Here is a 21,063-nt window from a genome sequence, read left to right as displayed (position 1 = left end):
AGTGTGACCTGTGGCATTTATCCTTTTCTGATGTTAGATAGCTTTCTTGTTCCTTCAGCCTGATGTTCACATCAAAGGCAGTCACTATAGCAGAAGATGTCTCAAAAGACTGAGGTGGTGATAATTACAGTGAGAAATAATTTCTCCTCTGGGGATCCTGAAGTTCTTCCAAGACTCCGACTGCAGAGGGTCAGCTGGAGAATAGCATGTAAGTGAAAAATCACAAATACACCTTGAGGGTGTTGTGGTCCCTCCTGTCAGGACATGTCCAGAAAGTGATGTTGGGGGAAAACAGTTCAACACCCAGGTAACTGACTTCTTCTGCTCTTCATTATGGTGTCTTATCTCCAGAGACTGCTGGAGAAGGTCACTCAGAGCTATGGAGTTTGATTAAACTCTTTATTGATGACACAACTTTAGTCCTGCTTGTCTTCTAATGCAAATATCCTTGGTAATTAATGTTAACAGTAAGATTTTTTTGTGATTTTTCTTTTCTATTAGATCTCCATTTTTCAATCCTAAACTGAAGCTGACTTCGAAATTCCTTATGCCTGAAGTGAAATTTCATTTCCCATCTTTTCTGGAAATGTCAATTATTAGATAAGAATCAACTAAGAGGTAGGAAAATGACAGCCTGTGGACGGTATCATTGGGCACATAAAGAGAAAGTTATAGAATGCAATAGTTTTCTTATTTTCTCCTTGACATCTCTGTGTTGTCCTTCCACATTCATATTAGCCAATGGGTACCTTTATATTTTGAAGTTTCTTATTTATTAACTAAAACATTGTCTTGTAAGATCTGCAACTGGGACATTGGCTGTGCCCACTGCATGGTAGATGATGCGACCTGATTTTTTGCTACACCCACCAGAAACTGGCTTGGGGCTAATCTGTTGGTCCCCCTTCTTTTTTGTGGAACACAATGGATGGAGAGGGGCCCCTTTGGCCTTCCAATCTCTGTGACTGTGTATAAACTCCCCCCAAAATACCGCCAATTGGTTGGGAGGTGTGGTTTGGAGTCCCTATATTCTTGATGCTCTAGTCAGGCGGGAATAATTCTGATAGTCCCAAAGGTGCTTTTTCAAGAGGCAACTGGACTTTCTGGTTTTTCTTTGTTCTAAGAAGCTTCTTCAGCTCCAACTGGATGGTGGGCAATGGAAGGATTTATACTCCTTGCAGACTCCTTATTTATACTCCTTAAATCAGTGGCTCTCAACCTTCCTAATGCCGCGACCCTTTAATACAGTTCCTCATGTTGTGGTGACCCCCAACCATAAAATTATTCCTAAAACCATTGAAAATATGTGTTTTCCGATGGTCTTAGGTGACCCCCGTGAAAGGGTAATTCGACCCCCAAAGGGGTCGCGACCCACAGGTTGAGAACCGCTGCCTTAAATCTTTCCATTCTCCACCATCCAATCAGAGCTAAAGAAGGTTCTTGAATGAGAAGCGAAACATCTTCAAAGAAAAACCAGGAAGTCCAGTTGCCTCTTGAAAAAGCACCTTTGTGACAACCATGACCTGGATGACTGAGAATCTCCATAGACAATAATACTGATACTTCTGTCTTGCCCTTAAGCGCTTTGGAGAATTGGTGGTCTCTATCTTCTTTGTGGCAGCCCCTCAAATATTGGAAGACCCTAGTCCTTCTCTCTGTTAGACTAGACATGCCACGTTCCTGCCATTCCTCATATATTTTAGCCTCCAGCCATCCAATCAACTTTGTGGCACTTCTTTGGACTCTTTCTAGAGTCTTAACATCCTTTTTTTTTAATCACAGTGACAAAAACTGGATTCAATAATCCATGTGTGGTCTTACCAGTGCAATATAAAGAGATATTAGCACTACATGTTCTCGATACTATCCCTTTCTTATTGCCGCCTAGGACTACATTGGCTTTTTTGGCAGGTGCAGCACACTGCTGATTGATATTTAAGTGGTTGTCCACTAGGACTCCAAGATCCTTCTCACCATTATTGCTTTTGAGTCAGGTACCAGTTAGTTGGGGCACCAATGGGGGAACATCATAGTGGAGGTAGTTGAGAAATTAACACAAGATCCCATCTCCCTCCCTTCCTTCAGTGAGGAAGAACTCGCTGGAGAAGAGCCTAATGCTGGGAAAGATTGAGGGCAAAAGAAGAATGGGACGACAGAGAACAAGGTGGCTGGATGGAGTTGCTGAAGCAGTAGGCGTGATCTTAAATGGACTCCAGAGGATGGTAGAGGACAGGAAGGCCTGGAGGAACGTTGTCCATGGGATCGTGATAGGTCGGACATGACTTCGCAACTAACAACAACAAATTATTGTATTTATGTCTTTTAGCTTTGTACAGTTTTTATCTTTTATGATTGTAAGTTGCTCCCAGTTACCCTGAGGTAAGATGGGTGGCCAATAAATTTTTATAAATAAATAAATAAATAATAAAACAAAAAACTGATAAATAAAAGCCATTGGGAGGATTATGAAGGTAAAGTCAATCATAGCCTCTGTGATGTAAATAATGAGGCAAAATGATTACTTCATTTGTGGAAATGATCAGAAAGGTGGATGAAATCTGTCCTATGGATTGAGATCTTTTATGGGTTCAATTTAGAGGAGTACTTCGATCAAGGTTCTCATCAGCTTCTTCCTCTTTTCAAGTCCCTACAGAAGCTACACAAGGTTATTTTTTATAGTCTGCAAGTTATCCCACTGAGGAATAAGTATTTATTCCTTTTCTTTAGAAATGATTATTCCTTAGAACACATGTAAGAAAAAGGGAGATTCCTGACCAAAATCTGGGCCAAAGACAACCAACAAGGGTCCAGAAACAAATCAAGAGTTTACAGAATCCTGTTTGCTTATTCCCATTGGAAATGCTCAGCTTCAGATCCAGTGTCAGAGATGCTGATGGGTTCCTTCAATTTGATATCAAGGTTTATCAATGTACTTTCTCTGCCCTTTGTCCTCAGGGCTCCTCATCTTCCTATTTGTCCTTTCTTATGCCCTTGGCCTGTGAGGGGAGGGGATAGAATGGGATAAAAGATCCAAAAGGTCAGAGTTGAATACTATCTAATAAAATGAAATTCAAAGTAGATAAAAGTAAGGTTTTACACTTTGGCAAGGAAAATCAACTGTACAGGTATAGCAGGGGTGAAATCCAGTAGGTTCTGACAGGTTCTGGAGAACCGGTAGCGGAAATTTTGAGTAGTTCATAGAACCGGCAAATACCACCTCTGGCTGGCCCCAGAGTAGGGTGGGAATGGAGATTTTGCAATATCCTTCCCCCAGGAGTGGGGAGGGAATGGGGATTTTGCAGTACTCTTCCCCTGCCACACCCACCAAGCCACGCCCACCAAGCCACACCATGCCCACCAAGCCACCCCCACAGAACCAGTAGTAAAAAGTATTGAATCTCACCACTGAGGTATATAGACCAGGTGAAACTTGACTTAATGCCAATAACTGTGGGAAGGATCTTGAGTGTTGTCTATGGAGATTCTCAGTCATTCACGTCATGGTTGTCCCAAAGCTGCTTTTTTCAAAAGGCAACTGGACTTTCTTGTTGCTGTTTTTCCTTGAAAACATTTCCCTTCTCATCCAAGAAGCTTCTTCATTTGCAACAAAATGTTTTCAAGAAAAAAGAAAGAACAAGAAAAGGTGCTTTGGAAAAGCACCTTTGGAATTCCCTGGGTGTTAAACTATCTTCCTCCAGCATCACTTTCTGGACATGTCCTCACAGGAAGGACCACAACCACTAGAGCAGGGGTCACCAACCTTTTGGACCTCAGGGACCACTAAATTCATAACTTTAAATCCCGCGGACCACTAATATCTGCCTAATGACCGGCTGAGTGGGCATGGCTAGGTGGTCATGTGATTGGGTGGGCATGGCCAACTCAATGTCACTCATGGCAAGGGGTGCCTCACCAGCCTCTACTCGTCCCTCCCCTCCCAGCCACTCCTTGCCTGCCCGCCTGCGCTCCACCACGAGAAAGAGTTGGCAAAACAGCTGGCTCAGTTCAAATTGCATCGGGTCAAGGAGGCTCAGCAGAAGCACCTCACTGAGGACTACGAGTGTTAAGGATATTGTTGTTGTGTTACCAACCAGCAGAGTAAATGCACAAGGAAACGTTGGTGAGAGCAATGAATAAGAGATATGCAAACTGGTGTATCAAAAGCTTACTTTATAGTAGAAAAAGAGTCTCATAGTCTTTAAACAAATTCCAAGTCTTTGCCAGTAAATCAGCCCAGTAGTTACAGAATCTTCTTACCCAACAAACAGTAGTTGGTTAGAATAACAAACTCACTCTGGTTCACAAACCACGATGGTTGCAGATCCATCCAACGATGATTAGCAGATAACAACTCCTCTCAATGGTAGCTTATCATAGCAGCTTCATCATCTCATCATCTTCATACACAATGGCAGCATAGCATAGCAGCAACTGAACATGTTACAATACCTTGCTTAAATACTCTCACAACCAGTCATTATCTAATTACAGCATGAGTCAGCATTAAAGTCACATAATACATTTGCAGATTAAAGTTACAGTACACATATATTGCCTGGACAACTGTTAGGCTCAAACCATATCCTAACGACGAGCATAGGCTTTCCGAGCAGAGGGAAGACCTGCGGGAGTGCAAGGCCAGCTACCAGCCCCTGGAGACTCAGTGGGCTGAGATGGTCAGTCAGTTCCAGGCCATGATGCAGTCCCACTGGAACAAGGGCCTCCGGCTCTTTGCCACCCGCGGCACTTCCCTCCAGCCTTTGCCCAAAGCCCCACACCAGGAAGCTAAAGCAGACCCTTTAGTCAAAATTTCTGCCCCCCTCTGCCCCACACAAAAAGACCCTGAAGGGGGAGACTCTCTGCAGCAAGACAAACATTCATTTAACGTATCCGGCCCAGGGGCCATAGTTTGAGGACCACTGATTTAGTGCAATATAAAAAATGCAAATAGTTTTTTTGTGGACCACCAAAATTTTCTCACGGACCACCAGTGGTCCATGGACCACCAGTTGGTGACCGCTGCACTAGAGAACTCTGCCCTCAGGGTTGTATCCATGACTCTTCGCTAACATGTTTTTCTCCAGCTACCCCTCAGCACATGGAGCCCTAGACAAACTTCAGGATCCCGAGAGGAGAAGTAGCTTCCTCAATGTAATTTTCATAATTCCAGTCTTTAAGACCTCTCCTGCTACTTCTCCAGTGATTGCCTTTCATATAAATATCAGACTGAAGCAACATGAAAAGGATCTTGCATCAAAAAAGGATAAATGACTCAGTTTACACTCTGTGTGGCACAATATTTAGGACAGGCGGGTACTATGCTGTTAAATATACTTTCTCTCCTTTCCAGGTGAAGCTCAGTTTGTCTCTGTCTGTATCAGGAAAGCCACTGGCATTTCCGTCTTGTGACAGTGCTTTGAATTCTTTTAACTCTTCTGTTATTGTTTAGAAGCAGAAGGGGGATTGATTCAGACCTATGCATTTGAACTTTCTGCTCCTGCTTTTGATGTTGTTCTTAACGTGTCCACAAGTCTGTTTGAAGCTTAGCATGAAGTGCCCACTGAGTTTGGGTCAGCTCAACGGAAAAAAACCATGGAGCTATTACAAGCCTGGAGACCATCTCATTAGTGTAGTCACCAGTGATTCCAAAATATCAAGTGTAATATTGCTGTTCAACAAGGTTCCTTCTAGTCAGCATATCTAGTAAGCAATTCAGTGTGATGGAGTTGAATTCCTTCAATTTCTGGTGAAATTCATTATTTGAAGACAGCATTTTTTTTTAAAGTAATTAAACAAAAAGGGGAGATGGTGGCTTAACCGTTTAATAAATAAATGAAAATCAAAATGATAGAAATACAGTAGTTGTAGATGCCTTTGTCCAGTCCATTTCCCTATTTTTATGACTGCTCCTTGACATTGAGTGTATGATCCTTAAAGGATCAGAGGACGATGTTTTTTAAGAGTTGTTTTTCTGTGTCAGTTATGAAACATCCTCTTCCTTTTACGGTGGTTTTACTTTAATGATTTAATAATTTTGAATCTGAATTACTGGACAAATGAAAATCAGCACTACTACAATAATGGTATCTGTGTGACTATTAACCGTAGCGGAGGGCAATCTCCATCTTATCTTTGTAATGCTCATACAAATTAAATGGTAACTGGTGACTATCATTTCCTTTTGCTATTGGACAGTATTGATTTGGGAGTCAATAGGCTTCTGGAGAGAAAGAGGAATAAATAAACAAAACATTTCATTGTTGCTATTGATAATTTTGATTCTTATAAAATGAACATTTTTTTACAGTAAGTTATCTACTGATCAATATAGAATCCTCCGCTATATTCTTGCAATTCAACTGGTCAACAAGAATTCACAGCTGTTGCACAATCTCACTCTTGGCTACAACATCCGTGACAACTATTTTAACACAATTGGCACTTCAGATGCCTTGCTGGACATGCTCTCTACTGGAAAAGCCAATGTTCCCAACTACAGCTGTGGAACGAAGGACAACCTTTTGGCTCTTGTTGATGGAGCTAAAAGGGACATCTCCATCCAGATGTCAACATTCGTGGGCACCTACAAAGTCCCCCAGGTTTGTGCTTGTGTTTGTGTTTTTCTATCTGGTAAAGGGAATGGGTTGGTGGTGGGTGAGCTATAGACCCAACGATAAGGTTTCTATGGAATTGCTTTTCACCATAGCCATTGGAGGTGTCATGGCTGGGAATCAGAATGTACAGTAGAGAGCAGGCAAGAATCAAAGCAGCCATATCCTCTCCTGACACCATCTCCATTGCTTTGGGAGCTGCTACTGCACACTGAAGAATAAGCTAAATGATTGCTGCACAAAGAATCCAAAATATCAAAGCACAGAATGTTATAGCCACCCTCAGAAAGGTTGGCACAATGAAATAGATGAGCCGCTACATAAGTACCTTCCACATTGCTCAGTATTTCAACACAGGAATGCCTAAACATTTAAGTCCAATATTTATTCAAGCAAGATTTGAGAAGTTGGACACAATGGTTAAATATGAAAGATTTAACCAAGTCCCTTATAATCAACAAACTTGTATTTGTGGAACTCTAGAGATAAATGATGCAACAAATGTATTATTTGAATGTCAGTTGTATAAAACACAGAGAGATCTGTATTTAAACAAACGATCTGTTGGCATCCCTATAGTAAAACATTTCCTGAATAATAATGGTTCAAAAATTGCATTTAATTCAATCCTCCGTTTGAACAAAACAGTTCAGTTGAGATGTTGATAGGTTGGTCTGATTGTGGCAAATTGGAGCAAAAGAAATATGATTTCCATTCTTTATTCCTATTTGTTTCTTAATATGTTTTTTATTTGATTTTTATATAAAATCTTGTTATGTTGTTTTATGTTCTGTATCTTGATATGGGCTAAGTGATAATCAACAAACAATATAGCTGCATGAGAATTAAGATAGATTTATTAAAAGCTAAAATTTTGGACATGATTTGACCCCAAAAATGACAGCATTTTCATTGCTTTTTCAGATCCGTTATAAAATTATTTCAGAGGCTCTGATTGATAAAATTCAGTTCCCTTTTTTTCACCAAATGCTGCCCAAAGAAGGCTTCCACTATCCAGGGATTGTCCAAGTGCTCCTCCATTTCAGATGGACCTTGATTGGCCTCTTTGCTTCAGACACAGAGAATGGAGAGGATTTCATGAGAACTTTTACTCCTTTGGTTGCCAGGAGTGGAATTTGTGTTGTTATATCAGAACGATTCTCAACAACAAAACCTACAGAAACATTTAGGGACGCAATCTCTAAGTGGAAACAAGTCAACGTCTTTGTTCACTTCATGAACTATGATTCCCTTGTGAACAGAATTCTTCCTTTCCATTTAACACTTAAAGTTTTGACAGGATCCATTGAAGGGAAAGTCTGGATCACCACAACTTTGGGAATGTATTCAATTGAAAAGCACAAAGTTTTCAAATATGTCCATAGTGTTTGGTCCTTTTCTTTGCAAGCAAAAAAAAGGGCAAAAGATGATGCCTATGAATCAATTTTCTTTGTGGAACCTCAGTTTCAAGATCAGTCTTTTCGCTGTTCTTTTTCAAAGCATTTTTCTGTCAAAGGGCGGAGAAGGTGCACCCAGAAAGCATCACTGGGGACTCAAAAGAAAAGGAACAGGATCCAGATCACAAATAACCAATATATTTACAGTGCCATTGAGGCTCTGGCCCATGCCTTAAATGCTGCTTATTCCTCCAGATACAGGAAAAGAAGGAAGGGGGATGAAGAGTGTTTGGGGGCTCCAAGGCTGCAGCCCTGGCAGGTATGGGGTCCTGACAAGGATCCATCAAACTTAGTTTCTTTTGAGTAGGGACCCAAAGGAAAAGGAGAACCATCAGAGAAGCAGAGATGGTCAAATTGATTCTTTTATCCAAAGAAGAGAATATATCTAACCGTGATTCTATTCTGAAATTGCTTCCGGATTTTGTGCTTGCAAGGAAAAAAAATTGAAAGGAAATCTTGATTTTGTTAAGATAGGCTTATTGTTACAGAAATAGCTTGTGCATACTGTTGTGTGAAAGCAAAAATTTGTGGTTGTAATGTTACTTTCTTCTACTGAGCTAAAGCAAGTTGGAAGTCAGTGCCTTTTTCTTTCCTTTTTTCCAGAGGTGGGATTCACTTACCTTTCTTACCGGTTCGCAAATATTTGTGCACACAAATGTGACCTCTGCACAAGCGCTGTAGTTTCACATTACGTCCGGGCGGGTGGGCGGAGCCTCCCACAGTCACTGCTACCAATTCGTGCGATCCGGACAGAACTGGCTGAATCCCACCACTGCTTTTCTCCCTTTACAGCATATTTCTTTTCTTTTCCTTTCCCTCCCACTTTTCTTAGTTTTCCACTATTTTTTTTCTTTGTACTTTATACTTTGACAAACTGATAAATAAAAAATCTAATCAGAAAAGGAAAACCATCTCAACCTACCTGTACTGTAAATGGTTAAAACGTTTGATGAATCTAATTGGAATAAGAGCAAATAGATTTTAAGCTTCTGTTAAATATCTTTCAATTATTAGAAGAGTGCTATATCGTCCCTTCTCTAATCAAGATTATGTTAGTTGGAACTGGTTATCGTAGACTCCTGATTTTCTCCTTCCATAAACCAATATGGCTCTTCTCCTTTTGCTGTTCTTAAAGCTAAAATCAGATCCTTTAATCTCTTCCTTGGATTCAAGGAAGTTGAACGATTTCTAGGAAAAGGAGCGGCAGAACTTCGCACTGGAATTAAGAGAGGGATAAGCCTAGATTCCTATGTTGTCACGAGCAAACTAGGTTCAATCTCCTCTTGAATTCTGTTGACACTTATGTAGCTCCAAGCAAGTGCTAAGGGTTGGTTGAGGAGATACCTATGCATAGGCATGATTAACAATAGCTCAGTGAGCTGCTACAGAGTGTTCCCTGTTTATTCTGTCAATACATATTTTGTCAATATATGATTGACATATTTTGCTGCACTTTTGTTTTTTAACTTTTGAAGATAGTGGCAACACTTCTCCCTATTAAGCATATTTGCCAATTAGACAACTGTAGAAGGAATGATCTGAATGTGAGAAGACCATGAGGTTAAGTAAGAAGCCAAGTTTTCTGCTTTTAAAATTCATGTATGTTCCATTCTAGTTTCATTCCTTTCTGAACAAGAACGAATTTTGCAATATTTCCCAGAAGAAACTATACTTGGACCAAAATGGGGAGATAGTATCAGATCTGGCCATCATGACCTGGGTGGTTCAATCCAAGAAAGAACCCATGGAAGAGATTCTGGGGACTTTTGAAAGACAAAGACTTATTATCGACAAAGATACTCTGTCAAAGCTGAAGCTGCTCAATAAGGTGGGTGAAGTATTGCTGCGTTTTCTCTGTATTCCAATGCCTTAGAATGACTGTGGGAGTATAACACTTATAGTCATCTTAAACTGGCTTCAGTAATATTGACCAAAGTCGAATGGAATGCTGGATGACAATTCTTTAGGATAGGTGCCTGACTAGGTGGCTCAGTGGCTAAAACACTGAGCTTGTCGATCAGAAAGATCGGCAGTTCGGCGGTTCGAATCCCTAGTACAGCTCTCCTGTGTGAGCAGGGTATTGGACTAGATGACCTCCAAGGTCCCTTCCAACTCTGTTACTGTTAGGATACAGATCGGGACTTTTTTGTATCCAATTTGCAATCTGGTACTTCTATAAAACTGGTGAGAGATCCTTCAAGTGCTGAAGATTGTGATTCCAATAGCCTCAATTCATCCTTGCTCACAATTAGCAAAAAAGAAAGCTATTTAATTGAGCAGTTCCTCTGTTCATGTTTGGACTGCATACAACAGGGGTGTCAAACTCAATCCCGTCGCAGGCCGTGTTGGTATAAGTATAAGATATAAGTATAAGCATGATTATGAATACCGGATAAGGGTACAAATAAATGGGGACAGTAGGACAGGGATGGTGCGCTTATGCACGCCCCTTACAGACCTCTTAGGAATGGGGTGAGATCAACAGTAGACAGTCTAAGGTTAAAGTTATGGGGGTTTGGGGAAGTAACCACAGAGTCAGGTACTGTATTCCAGGCATTGACCACTCTGTTGCTGAAGTCGTATTTTCTACAACCGAGTTTGGAGCGATTTACCTTAAGTTTGTATCTCTTGTGTGCTCATGTATTATTGCGGTTGAAGCTGAAGTAGTCATTGACAGGTAGGATGTTGTAGCAGATAATTTTGAGTACTATACTTAGGTCAGACCAAAGGCAGTGTAGTTCTAAGTTGTCTAAGCCCAAAATTTCAAGCGTGGTGGCACAAGGTATTCTGTTGTGAGCAGAGGAGTGGAGGACTCTTCTCATGAAATTTCTCTAGACTTACTCAATTGTATCAATGTCTGAAATACAGTGCGGGTTCCAGACAGATGAGCTGTATTCGAGAATTGGTCTAGCAAATGTTTTGTATGCCCTGGTTTGCAGTACAATATTACTGAAGAAGAAACTTCTCAAGATTAGGTTAACAACTCTTAATGCCTTTTTGGCAATGCTGTTACAGTGAGCTCTGGCACTTAGATCATTACAGATGAGTACTCCAAGGTCCTTGACAGAATGAGGGTCGTCTACGAGGTCATATCCGCCCAGCTTGTACTTGATGTTCTGATTTTTTATTTTATTTTATTTTTTTGCCAATGTGTAAGACAGAGTATTTGTTGGTTGAGATTTAGAGTTGCCAATTGTTTGACCATTCTGACACATAGTTAAGGTCTCTTTGTAGGGCAGCAGCATTTCCTACAAAAATTTGGAATTAGAGGTTTCATATTTACCTAAGTGAAGCCCAGAAACTACTTAGCTAATGTTCATGTCTATATGCATTTTCCTTGGATGTTGAGTTATAATACAATTTCTTTGGCATTCGTTGTTTTGTTTTGTTTTTTGCTTAGTCTCTGCCTCAGTCTCAATGTGTGGAAAATTGTCATCCTGGATTTTTCAAGCAGATTCGGGAAGGGGAACCAGTTTGCTGCTATGACTGTGTTCCTTGTCCAGAGGGGACCATCTCCACTCAGGAAGGTGGGTGACACTGAAAGAAAAGCCTACTGGATCCATCCACTTATACCAATGTGGAAATCATTCAATATTTAAAATTGTTACTAAATCTATAATGGAAATAGATTGCTTTATCTTCCCACATCCAAAAACTACATACTTTGCAAAGATGGATAAAAACTGAATTTATCTTTTTTATTTTTTATTTTTAATGAGATTTATTATAATACAATACAATAAAATCAGTCAGACAGTGTTATTTTTCTACACAGGTTAGATTAAGTCTTCTTATACATTTTCATCGTGTATGAAAATTCATATTGAATTTATCTTCTTTAATTCCATTAGGAATTAATATTCTTTTTGTTTATATAAAATATTTTATTGATTTATTTATCAAATTTATACAGCCACCCATCTCATAGAAAGTGTTTCTTGGTAGCATAAAATAAAACAAACAAATGTTCCAGTACCTGATTACAGTAATGAAACTAAAAAAAAGGCAAGATTGTAAGAATGGAATACATCAAGAACAAGATGCAACCAGTGAAGCTGGTTCCTCTTACTGGGTGATCCCCGACTTCTTGAAAGATTTCCAGTGGGCCTCAAATGTTTGGTTTTGGCCCTGCAGGGTCTGTGATAAGCCGTCTCTCATGGTGGATGGGGTAACATTCCCCTGGATGGAAATGGTGCAAAATTTGGGGGTCCTCCTGGAGTTTCGGCTTCAGCTTGATAATAATAATAATAATAATAATAATAATAATAATAATAATAATAATAATAATAATAATAATAATAATAATAATAATAATAATAATAATAATAATAATAATAATAATTTTATTTCTATACCGCCCTTCTCCCGAAGGACTCAGGGCGGTGTACAGCCAATTTAAAAACACAAGACACAACAATAATTAAAAATTAAAATAATTAAATAGATTTGGCCGATTTAAAACCCTAAAAATTAAAATACCCCAATTTAAAATTATTATATTGACAGCCCTGCCTGGCGGAACAACAGGGTCTTCAGTGCGCAGCGGAACACCCGGACGTCGGAGATCTTACGTATTTCCGGGGGCAAGTTCATTCCACAGGGCTGGGGCTTCCACAGAGAAGGCCCTCCCCCTGGGTGTCGCCAGCCGACATAACTTGGCCGATGGCACCCTGAGGAGACCCTCTCTGTGGGAGCGGACTGGCCGGTGGGAGGCTATTGGTGGCAGAACACGGTCTTGAAGGTACCCGGGTCCTATGCCATGGAGCGCTTTAAAGGTGGTAACCAACACCTTGAATCGCACCCGGAAGACCACTGGGAGCCAGTGCAGCTCGCGCAGGAGGGGCGTCACGCGGGCACAACGAGTTGCACCCATAACCACCCGCGCGGCCACATTCTGGACCAGCTGGAGCCTCCGAGTGCTCTTCAAGGGGAGCCCCATGTAGAGAGCATTACAGGCTGATGTGCAGAGGGCAGCCTTGTTTAGAGGAGTCTTTAAACAGGTTCTACTTTTGCACCATCTGTGCTTTTTCCTGGGCTTAGGAGGCTTATTCATGTAGTAGTCACTTCCTGTTTCCTGTGATTAGTTCTCGGAGTGAAGGATGGTTGTGATGCCAGGAATCTCTCTTTTTGGGAGTTTCATTTTTTGTTCCTGTTTTTAATCATTGTATATATTGGGGTTTGTTAGATTGCAAACTGCCTAAAGTTTGGTTTAAAATTAGAAGTCGGACAAACATAATATATATTTCCCTTTTGCTATGGCTTTCCTGTCTCTCAGTATCAGCTCTCATCCAAAGAAGATTTACCATATTTTTCGGACTATAAGATGCACTTTTTTGTCTCCCCAAAGTGGGCGAAAATGTCTGTGCATCTTATAGACTGAATATTGCTGAAGCCCCACCCACCCGCCAGCCATTTTTTGGCCTATGCACACCCTGTTTTCGGGCCTTTTTTGGCTCACTTTGGGGCCTTTTTTGGCCTATTTTTAAGGCTTTTTTCAGCCTGTTTTCAAGGCTTTTTTGGTTCCGTTTTATGGGCTTTTTCAGCCCATTTTCAGGGGTTTTTAAGCTTGTTTTCGAGGCTTTTTGAGCCTGTTTTCGGCCTATTTTCCAGCTGTTTTGGGGCTTTTTTTGTGTGGAAAAAACAGCCCCAAAAAGCCTCAAAAATGCTCCCCAAAAGCCTCAAAAACAGGCCCAAAAATGTGCCGCAAAAAGCCTTGAAAATGGGCCAAAAAGACTCGAAAATGGGCTGAAAAGTGCCCTGGAAACAGGCCAAAAAAGACTGGAAAAGGGCCAAAGAAAGGGAGGCCAAAAACTTTTTTTGTTGTTTTGTTGTATAAGGTGCATCTTATAGTACGAAAAATATGTTAATTGAAATATGAAAAGAGATATAAAAGGAATATTTCTTTTTTTCCCTCAGATACTGAAAAATGCACCAAGTGCCCAGATGACCAATTTCCAACCAAGAACCAAATACAATGTGTCCCCAAAAGAAGGAACTTTCTTTCTTACGAGGAACATCTTGGTCTTACCCTGACCTCCTTTGCCTTGTTCTTGTTCCTAACCACAGGCTTTGTTTTAATCATATTTCTTAAATACCGAGAAACTCCCATTGTCACAACCAACAACCGTGACCTCTCCTACATCCTCCTGGTCTCCCTGCTCCTTTGTTTTTTGTCCTCCTTTTTCTTCATTGGAAAACCAAGGCAAGCCACCTGCCTTCTCCAACAACCTGTGTTCAGCATTGTCTTCTCAGTAGCTGTATCTTCTATGTTGGCCAAAACAATCACAGTGGTGCTGGCCTTCCTGGCCACAAAGCCAGGGAACAGGGTGAGAAGATGGTTGGGGAAGAGCTTGGCCAACTCCATCATCCTTTCTGGTTCTGCTGTCCAAATTATCATCTGCTCCATCTGGCTTGCAGATTCTTCTCCTTTCCCTGACTCTGACTTCCACTCTCAACCTGGAGTAATCATCCTTCAATGCAATGAAGGCTCTGTCACCATGTTTTATGTTGTCCTTGGCTATATGTGTTTCTTAGCTTCCATTTGCTTCATTGTAGCTTTCCTGGCCAGGAACCTTCCTGGGGCCTTCAATGAAGCCCGGCTAATCACCTTCAGCATGCTGGTCTTCTGCAGTGTCTGGATCTCCTTCGTGCCCACCTATCTGAGCACCAAAGGGAAATACATGGTGACTGTGCAGGTCTTCTCCATCTTGGCCTCCAGTGCTGGACTGCTGGGGTGCATCTTCTTCCCCAAATGCTACATTATCATCCTGAGGCCAGATCTAAACACCAAGGAACATCTAATAGTAAAAATAAGGAAGTAATATTAAAACTGTTTCTTAGGGTTCATAACATTAATGCTGTTATTATTGGGCATGTATGCTTCCTGTGTATCAGTTTGACAAATAAATTATTTAAAATCAAATGAAATGATAGCAATAGCACTTAGACTTATATACTGCTTCATAGTGCTTTTACTGCCCTCTCTACGTGGTTTACAGAGTCAGCCTATTGCCCCCAACTATCTGGCTCCTCATTTTACCCACCTTGGAAGGATGGAAGGCTGAGTCAACCTTGAGCCTGGTGAGATTCGAACTGTCAAACTACAGCTAGAAGTCAGCTGAAGTAGCCTGTAGTGCTGCACTCTAACCGCTGCGCCACCTCGGCTCCCAAATAAACTTATGAATAGTGCAGAACTAATGAAATTAAATTCTAACATAATCATCAAGCAGTAAAATAAACAAATTAATAATTAAAGTTGCCAATGAACTAGTGAAGGACAGGATAAGAAATGAGATTAGCATAAAACAGCTGCAGAAGAGACGAGTTTCCCCAAAGGGAGGGGGCAGGAGTTTTTCTCCTTAGATGGGATGAATATGGAAATCTAAGTCTGTGTGAACATGCTCTCTTTCTCTTTATGACATTGTTGAAATTAGTTGAGGGTAGTAGAGTTGGGTGTTAAGAAAATGCATATGACCCCCTTTGGCAACACTCTGAATGACTTTCCCCAGTTATTTCTGCAGTTGTTAGATGACATCAGGGGTGGGCTGCTGGGGGTTCGCAGGGGTTCGTGAGAATCTCTAGCTAAGATTCTGTGCAGTTCGGAAAACCTCCAAATCCCACTCCTGGCTGGCTCCACCCATCCCACCCCGCCACTCCCAGGAGTCCCCACGCAGCCCGTTTTGGATGCAGGTAAGTGCAGGGCATGTGCAGAGGCTCAGGGAGGGCGGAAAACAGTCCTACCAGAAGTTTGGGAAGTTTGGAGGCCCATTTCCAGCCTCCAGAGGGCCTCCAGAGCCCGGGGAGGGTGTTTTCGCTTGGGAGAAGGCAAAAATGCCCACCCACCATGGTGCAGGAGGCTGACGAGGCCAGGGGTCAGCAACCTTAAAAACTCAAACGTGCCTATTGTCCCTGTCATTGTATTTTTATTCTCTTATTCTTGTTCTCATTTTTATTCCAATAAATAAAAATAAATAAACATCCTATCGCAGGGGAAAAATGGGAGCTAAAGTCCAAACAGGGGAGGACAGAACACTGAGGGTACGTTCCCTGTTCTTCCCTCACTTCCTTCAAGAAACAGCAGAAGGGAGAAATGGAAAGATCTCTCCCTCTCCCACTTTACTCATAGCTGGAGCTCTATTTAGAATAAAGTTTGTCTGAGTATTCAGATGGTTTACACAAGACATTGCTTTGTGTCGATATTCTCTCAAGGGTTTCCATCAGGGCCAAAGTCAGTTCAGATTGCCTTGAGATTTGGGATAAGGTGATGAAGTAAATCAGTCTTCCCTAGTTTCCAAGGCCATGGGTTTAACTGAAAAAAGATGTCTTGCCTGAATATCGAATATATAGAATAACAGAGTTGGAAGGGACCTTGGAGGTCTTCTAGTCCAACCCCTACTTAGGCAGGAAACCCTACACCACTTCAAACAAATGGTTATCCAACATCTTCTTTAAAACTTCCAGTGTTGGAGCATTCACAACTTCTGGAGGCAGGTTGTTCCACTGATTAATTGTTCTAAATGTCAGGAACTTTCTCCTTAGTTCTAAGTTGCTTCTTTCCCTGATTAGTTTCCACCCATTGCTTCTTGTTCTACCCTCAGGTGCTTTGGAGAATAGCTTGACTTCCTCTTCTTTGTGGCAGCCCCTGAGATATTGGAACACTGCTATCATGTCTCCCCTTCTGTTCATAAGACTAGACATACCCAGTTCCTGCAACCGTTCTTCATATATTTTAGCCTCCAGCCCCCTAATCATCTTCGTTGCTCTTCTCTGCACTCTTTCTAGAGTCTCAACAACTTTTTTACATCATGGCGACCAAAACTGAATGCAGTATTCCAAGTGTGGCCTTGTTGTTGTTAGTTGTGAAGTCATGTCCGACCTATCACGATCCCATGGACAACGTTCCTCCAGGCCTTCCTGTCCTCTACCATCCTCTGGAGTCCATTTAAGCTCATGCCTACTGCTTCAGTGACTCCATCCAGCCATCTTGTTCTCTGCCGTCCCCTTCTTCTTTTGCCTTCAATCTTTCCCAGCATTAAACTCTTCTCCAGTGAGTCCTTCCTTCTCATTAGGTGGCCAAAGTATTTGAGTTTCATCTTCAGGATGAAGTGTGTGTGTGTGGCCTTACCAAGGCATTATAAAGTGGTATTAACACTTTACGTGATCTTGATTGATTGACCATCTGGCTTGCAGTTTCTCCTCCTTTCCCTGACTCTGACTTGCATTCCCAGCCTGGAGAGATGATCCTTCAATGTAATGAAGGTTCTGTCACCATGTTTTATGTTGTTCTCAGCTACATAGGTTTCCTTGCTGCCATTTGCTTCATGGTGGCTTTCTTGGCTCGGAACCTGCCAGGGGCCTTCAACGAGGCCAAGCTAATCACCTTCAGCATGCTGGTCTTCTGCAGCATCTGGGTGTCCTTCTTGCCCACCTACCTGAGCACCAAAGGGAAATACATGGTGGCTGTGCAGGTTTTCTCCATCTTGGCCTCCAGTGCTGGTCTGCTGGGCTGCATCTTCATTCCCAAGTGCTACATCATCATTCTGGGACCAGATCTAAACACTAAGGAACAGCTAAAACTAAAAATAAGGAACTGACAAAGAAATGGTTTCTTAGGCCCATAACTTTTAATTATTGATTGCAATCATTACTGATTTGCATGCTTCCTTTGCCTTTCTTTGACAATTTAAATTATTTAATAGCAAAGGAAATAAAAAATATTATGAGTGTAAGACTTATCAAATTAAAATCCAAGATAATATCAAACAATAAAATGAATTAATTATTAATTAATATTCTGGTGTTTTTTAAACTGTTGGTGGTCCTCCTTTTCTTTAGTTAGTCAATATTTGACTTAAGCAAGTCTTTAAGAGAGGACATTTTTCCAAGTTTCACTCCTTTAACCTGTAAGTAGCTTGGGGTAATGCTTCCTGCAACACATGGACTTTACCAATCATTCCACTAATGGAGCACATCTGGACAAGGCCCAGGGCCAAATGTCATGATGTTGCCTAATCATTGCATTGTCAAGAAGTTTGGGAGTCTATAAAGACAAGGAACCAGTGGCACCAAATTCACCATTGACAGGATATCATTTCCAAAGTGAAATCTCACACAGCAATGGCATGGTGAATTTTGTCCATGCATTAAGCGAGAAGTGTGGAGTGACCCTGAGTCTGAAGTCAATCATGGCCTCAGTGAAATAAATGATGAGACTAAATGATGACCTCTGTAATGTATATAGTTTTGGCGGGAAGTTTAAAAGGTGATTGGTCAATTGTGATTGGTCAGCTCCCTGGCCAGCAAGGTATATAAAGGGAGCTGTATGGCTGTAACATTTGCTGAAGTCACACCCTGCATTAAAGAGCTGTTGTTACTCACGACCTTGCTTCTGCCTCCTCAATCGCCCAACTTAACAACCTTATTTGTGGAGATGATCAGAAAGGTGGGTGAAATTAGTCCTAATTGAGATTCTGTGTGGGAAAACAACACATTTAATTCAGAAGGCCACTGAGGTCAATGTTCGCATCAATTTGTTTCCCTGTTCTGGATTTCTACTGATAAAACACAAGGTTATGTATTATGCTCTTCAAATCTACCTCACTTGGATATATTTATTGATTATTATATTAGTCTTATTTAGATAGAGTTATTCTTCAGCATGCATGCAATCTGCAGATTAGAAAACATGAAATTTCTGTCCAAAATCTGGAGCAAGGATCCAGGAGCAAATCAGGATTAGCATGTAATAACAGCAGCGAGGATTGTATTTGCGCAAAATTGGAAAGCAGAGAAAATACCTCTGGAAGAGGAAGTAATTAAGAAAATTGTAGACTGTGCAGAAATGAATAGATTAACTTTGATAATTAAAGAAAGAGAGGATTTAGAATATTTTAAGATATGGAGTCAATTTTACCATTGGCTAGAAAAGAGATATAGATAAACAAATTAATAGTTATGCAAGAGAATGGTATAATTAAAATATTGTATTTTTGAAGAGAGGTTGTAATAGATTAAGAGAAAATTAAGAAAGAAGAAACAACAAGAAGATGAACCCATTGAAGAAACGCCGAGATGACACACGAAAGGACTGACTGATGTATTAAGTGTTTGTGTATAAAATAAAATAAAAAATAAAATAAAAGATTAGCAGGTCTCTTGTTCTCTTTGTTTCTGTTTCGCATGTTCAGCTTCAGATCTGTTGGGTTCAGTAGTGGGTTTCAATTTAGTTTGCTACCGGTTTGCTCATGCGTGTGTGTATGCTCGTGCTTACGTGTGTGCCACTTCTGTGCATGCTGGGCGAGTGGGCAGAGCCTCCCACCGTCGCCGCTACCAGTTCGCCCGATTCGGGGAGAACTGGTAGCAACTCACCACTGGTTGGGTTCCTTCAATTTAAAATCAAGGTTTATCAATATATTATCTCTGCATTTTATTCTCAGTGTTCCTAATCTTCCTATTTAGGACTTTCCATTTGCCCTCTGCATTTGGTCTTCAATACTTTTAATATTCCTATTAAGCCCCTTCCCAAATTCAAGAGTATGGAAAATAGCCTGCCAGGATTCTTCAAGGCGTCTCAGAGAGAAGATCACACATTTTCAAATTCCTGTTTTGTTTCTGCAATTTATATCCCCCTCTCCCCAATTCTGAAAACTGAGGACCTTGGAAATGGCTCTTCTCTGTCACAGCACCTGTCCTTTAAAATAACATGCTCCCTGACCTTTTTTAAAACAATAATTTAAATTTTGACTCTAACCTCAGGCATTGCATTAGACAGGATCTGACCCCTTGTATGTACTGTGGCTGTTTTGTGATGTGTGTTTAAACAGATCTCTGCTCTTCTTTTCTTTTCAAATTATTTTAAGAAAATATGCTGGACATTGTCATAATGGGGTCAGCTGGGTTTATAAGATTATTTTTTTATTTATGTTGTTAAATTTGGATGCTTCCCATCACCCAATGACTCTCTACACGCTTCACAAATTCAGACATTGAAAACAAGAATCAGTACCAAGGGTGTTATTCAGCAGGTTCTGACAGGTTCTGGAGAACCAGAAGCGGAAATTTTGAGTAGTTCGGAGAACTGGCAAATACCACCTCTGGCTGGCCCCAGAGTGGGGTGAGAATGGAGGTTTTGCAATATCCTTCCTCCAGGAGTAGAGTGGGAATGGAGATTTTGCAGTATCCTTCCCCTGCCACGCCCACCAAGCCATGCCCACCAAGCCACACCACACCCACCAAGCTATGCCCACAGAACCGGTAATAAAAAAAATTGAATTCCACCCACCACTGATCAGTACAGTAAGAGATGAGGAAGATTGCAAGGATGACAAAATCCAGGGTAGAAACCAAATGGAAATCCACACAATCCAGAGATATCCTGTCAGCTTCTTCTCTCACTCAAACCCTCAGGTAACTTTTATAGGGGGACGCAGTGGCTCAGTGACTAAAACGCTGAGGTTGTCTATCAGAAGGTCGGCAGTTCAGCGGTTTGAATCCCTAGAGCCACCTAATGGAGTGAGCTCCCGTTACTTGTCCTAGCTTCTGCCAACCTAGCAGTTCGAAAGCACATAAAAAATGCAAGTAGAAAAATAGGGACCATCTTTGGTGGGAAGATAACAGCGTTCCGTGCGCTTTCGGCGTTGAGTCATGCCGACCACGGAAACGTCTTCAGACAGTGCTGGCTCTTTGGCTTAGAAATGGAGATGAGCACTGCCCCTAGAGCCGGAAACGACTAGCACGCATGTGCAGGTAATCTTTACCTCAACTTTTAGAGATACCATACCAGCGTCCTCCCCCTTCAGATAAGAAACAAAATCCCAGGAGATAAATTGACTCAGAGAATCAGGATCACAGTGACTTCCAACCACATCTATCAAGAACTTGACAATCTTTGGGGGTGGGGGAATCACACACAGTCTCAGAGATGCATAGGCCAAAGGGGCCCCAATCCACCAAATGTTCCCACAGAAAAAGAGGGACCACAAAGTGTCCCTAAACCA

At 41.3% G+C, this 21,063-nt stretch overlaps 1 pseudogene; it reads left to right on the top strand.

Annotated features, from left to right (window-relative positions):
• The window catches only part of LOC139311899 (zinc finger protein 420-like), a 285,827-nt pseudogene that overhangs the window by 68,556 nt on the left and 196,208 nt on the right, over positions 1-21,063 (top strand).

The sequence above is a fragment of the Pituophis catenifer genome, unplaced genomic scaffold, assembly GCF_029215685.1.
Source record: "Pituophis catenifer annectens isolate HBS135680 unplaced genomic scaffold, rPitCat1.0.hap2 SCAF_2, whole genome shotgun sequence".
Classification (NCBI taxonomy): Eukaryota; Metazoa; Chordata; class Lepidosauria; order Squamata; family Colubridae; genus Pituophis; species Pituophis catenifer.
The sequence above is the reverse complement of the archived record's forward strand: the minus strand, read 5'-3'. Positions and strand labels throughout refer to the sequence as shown.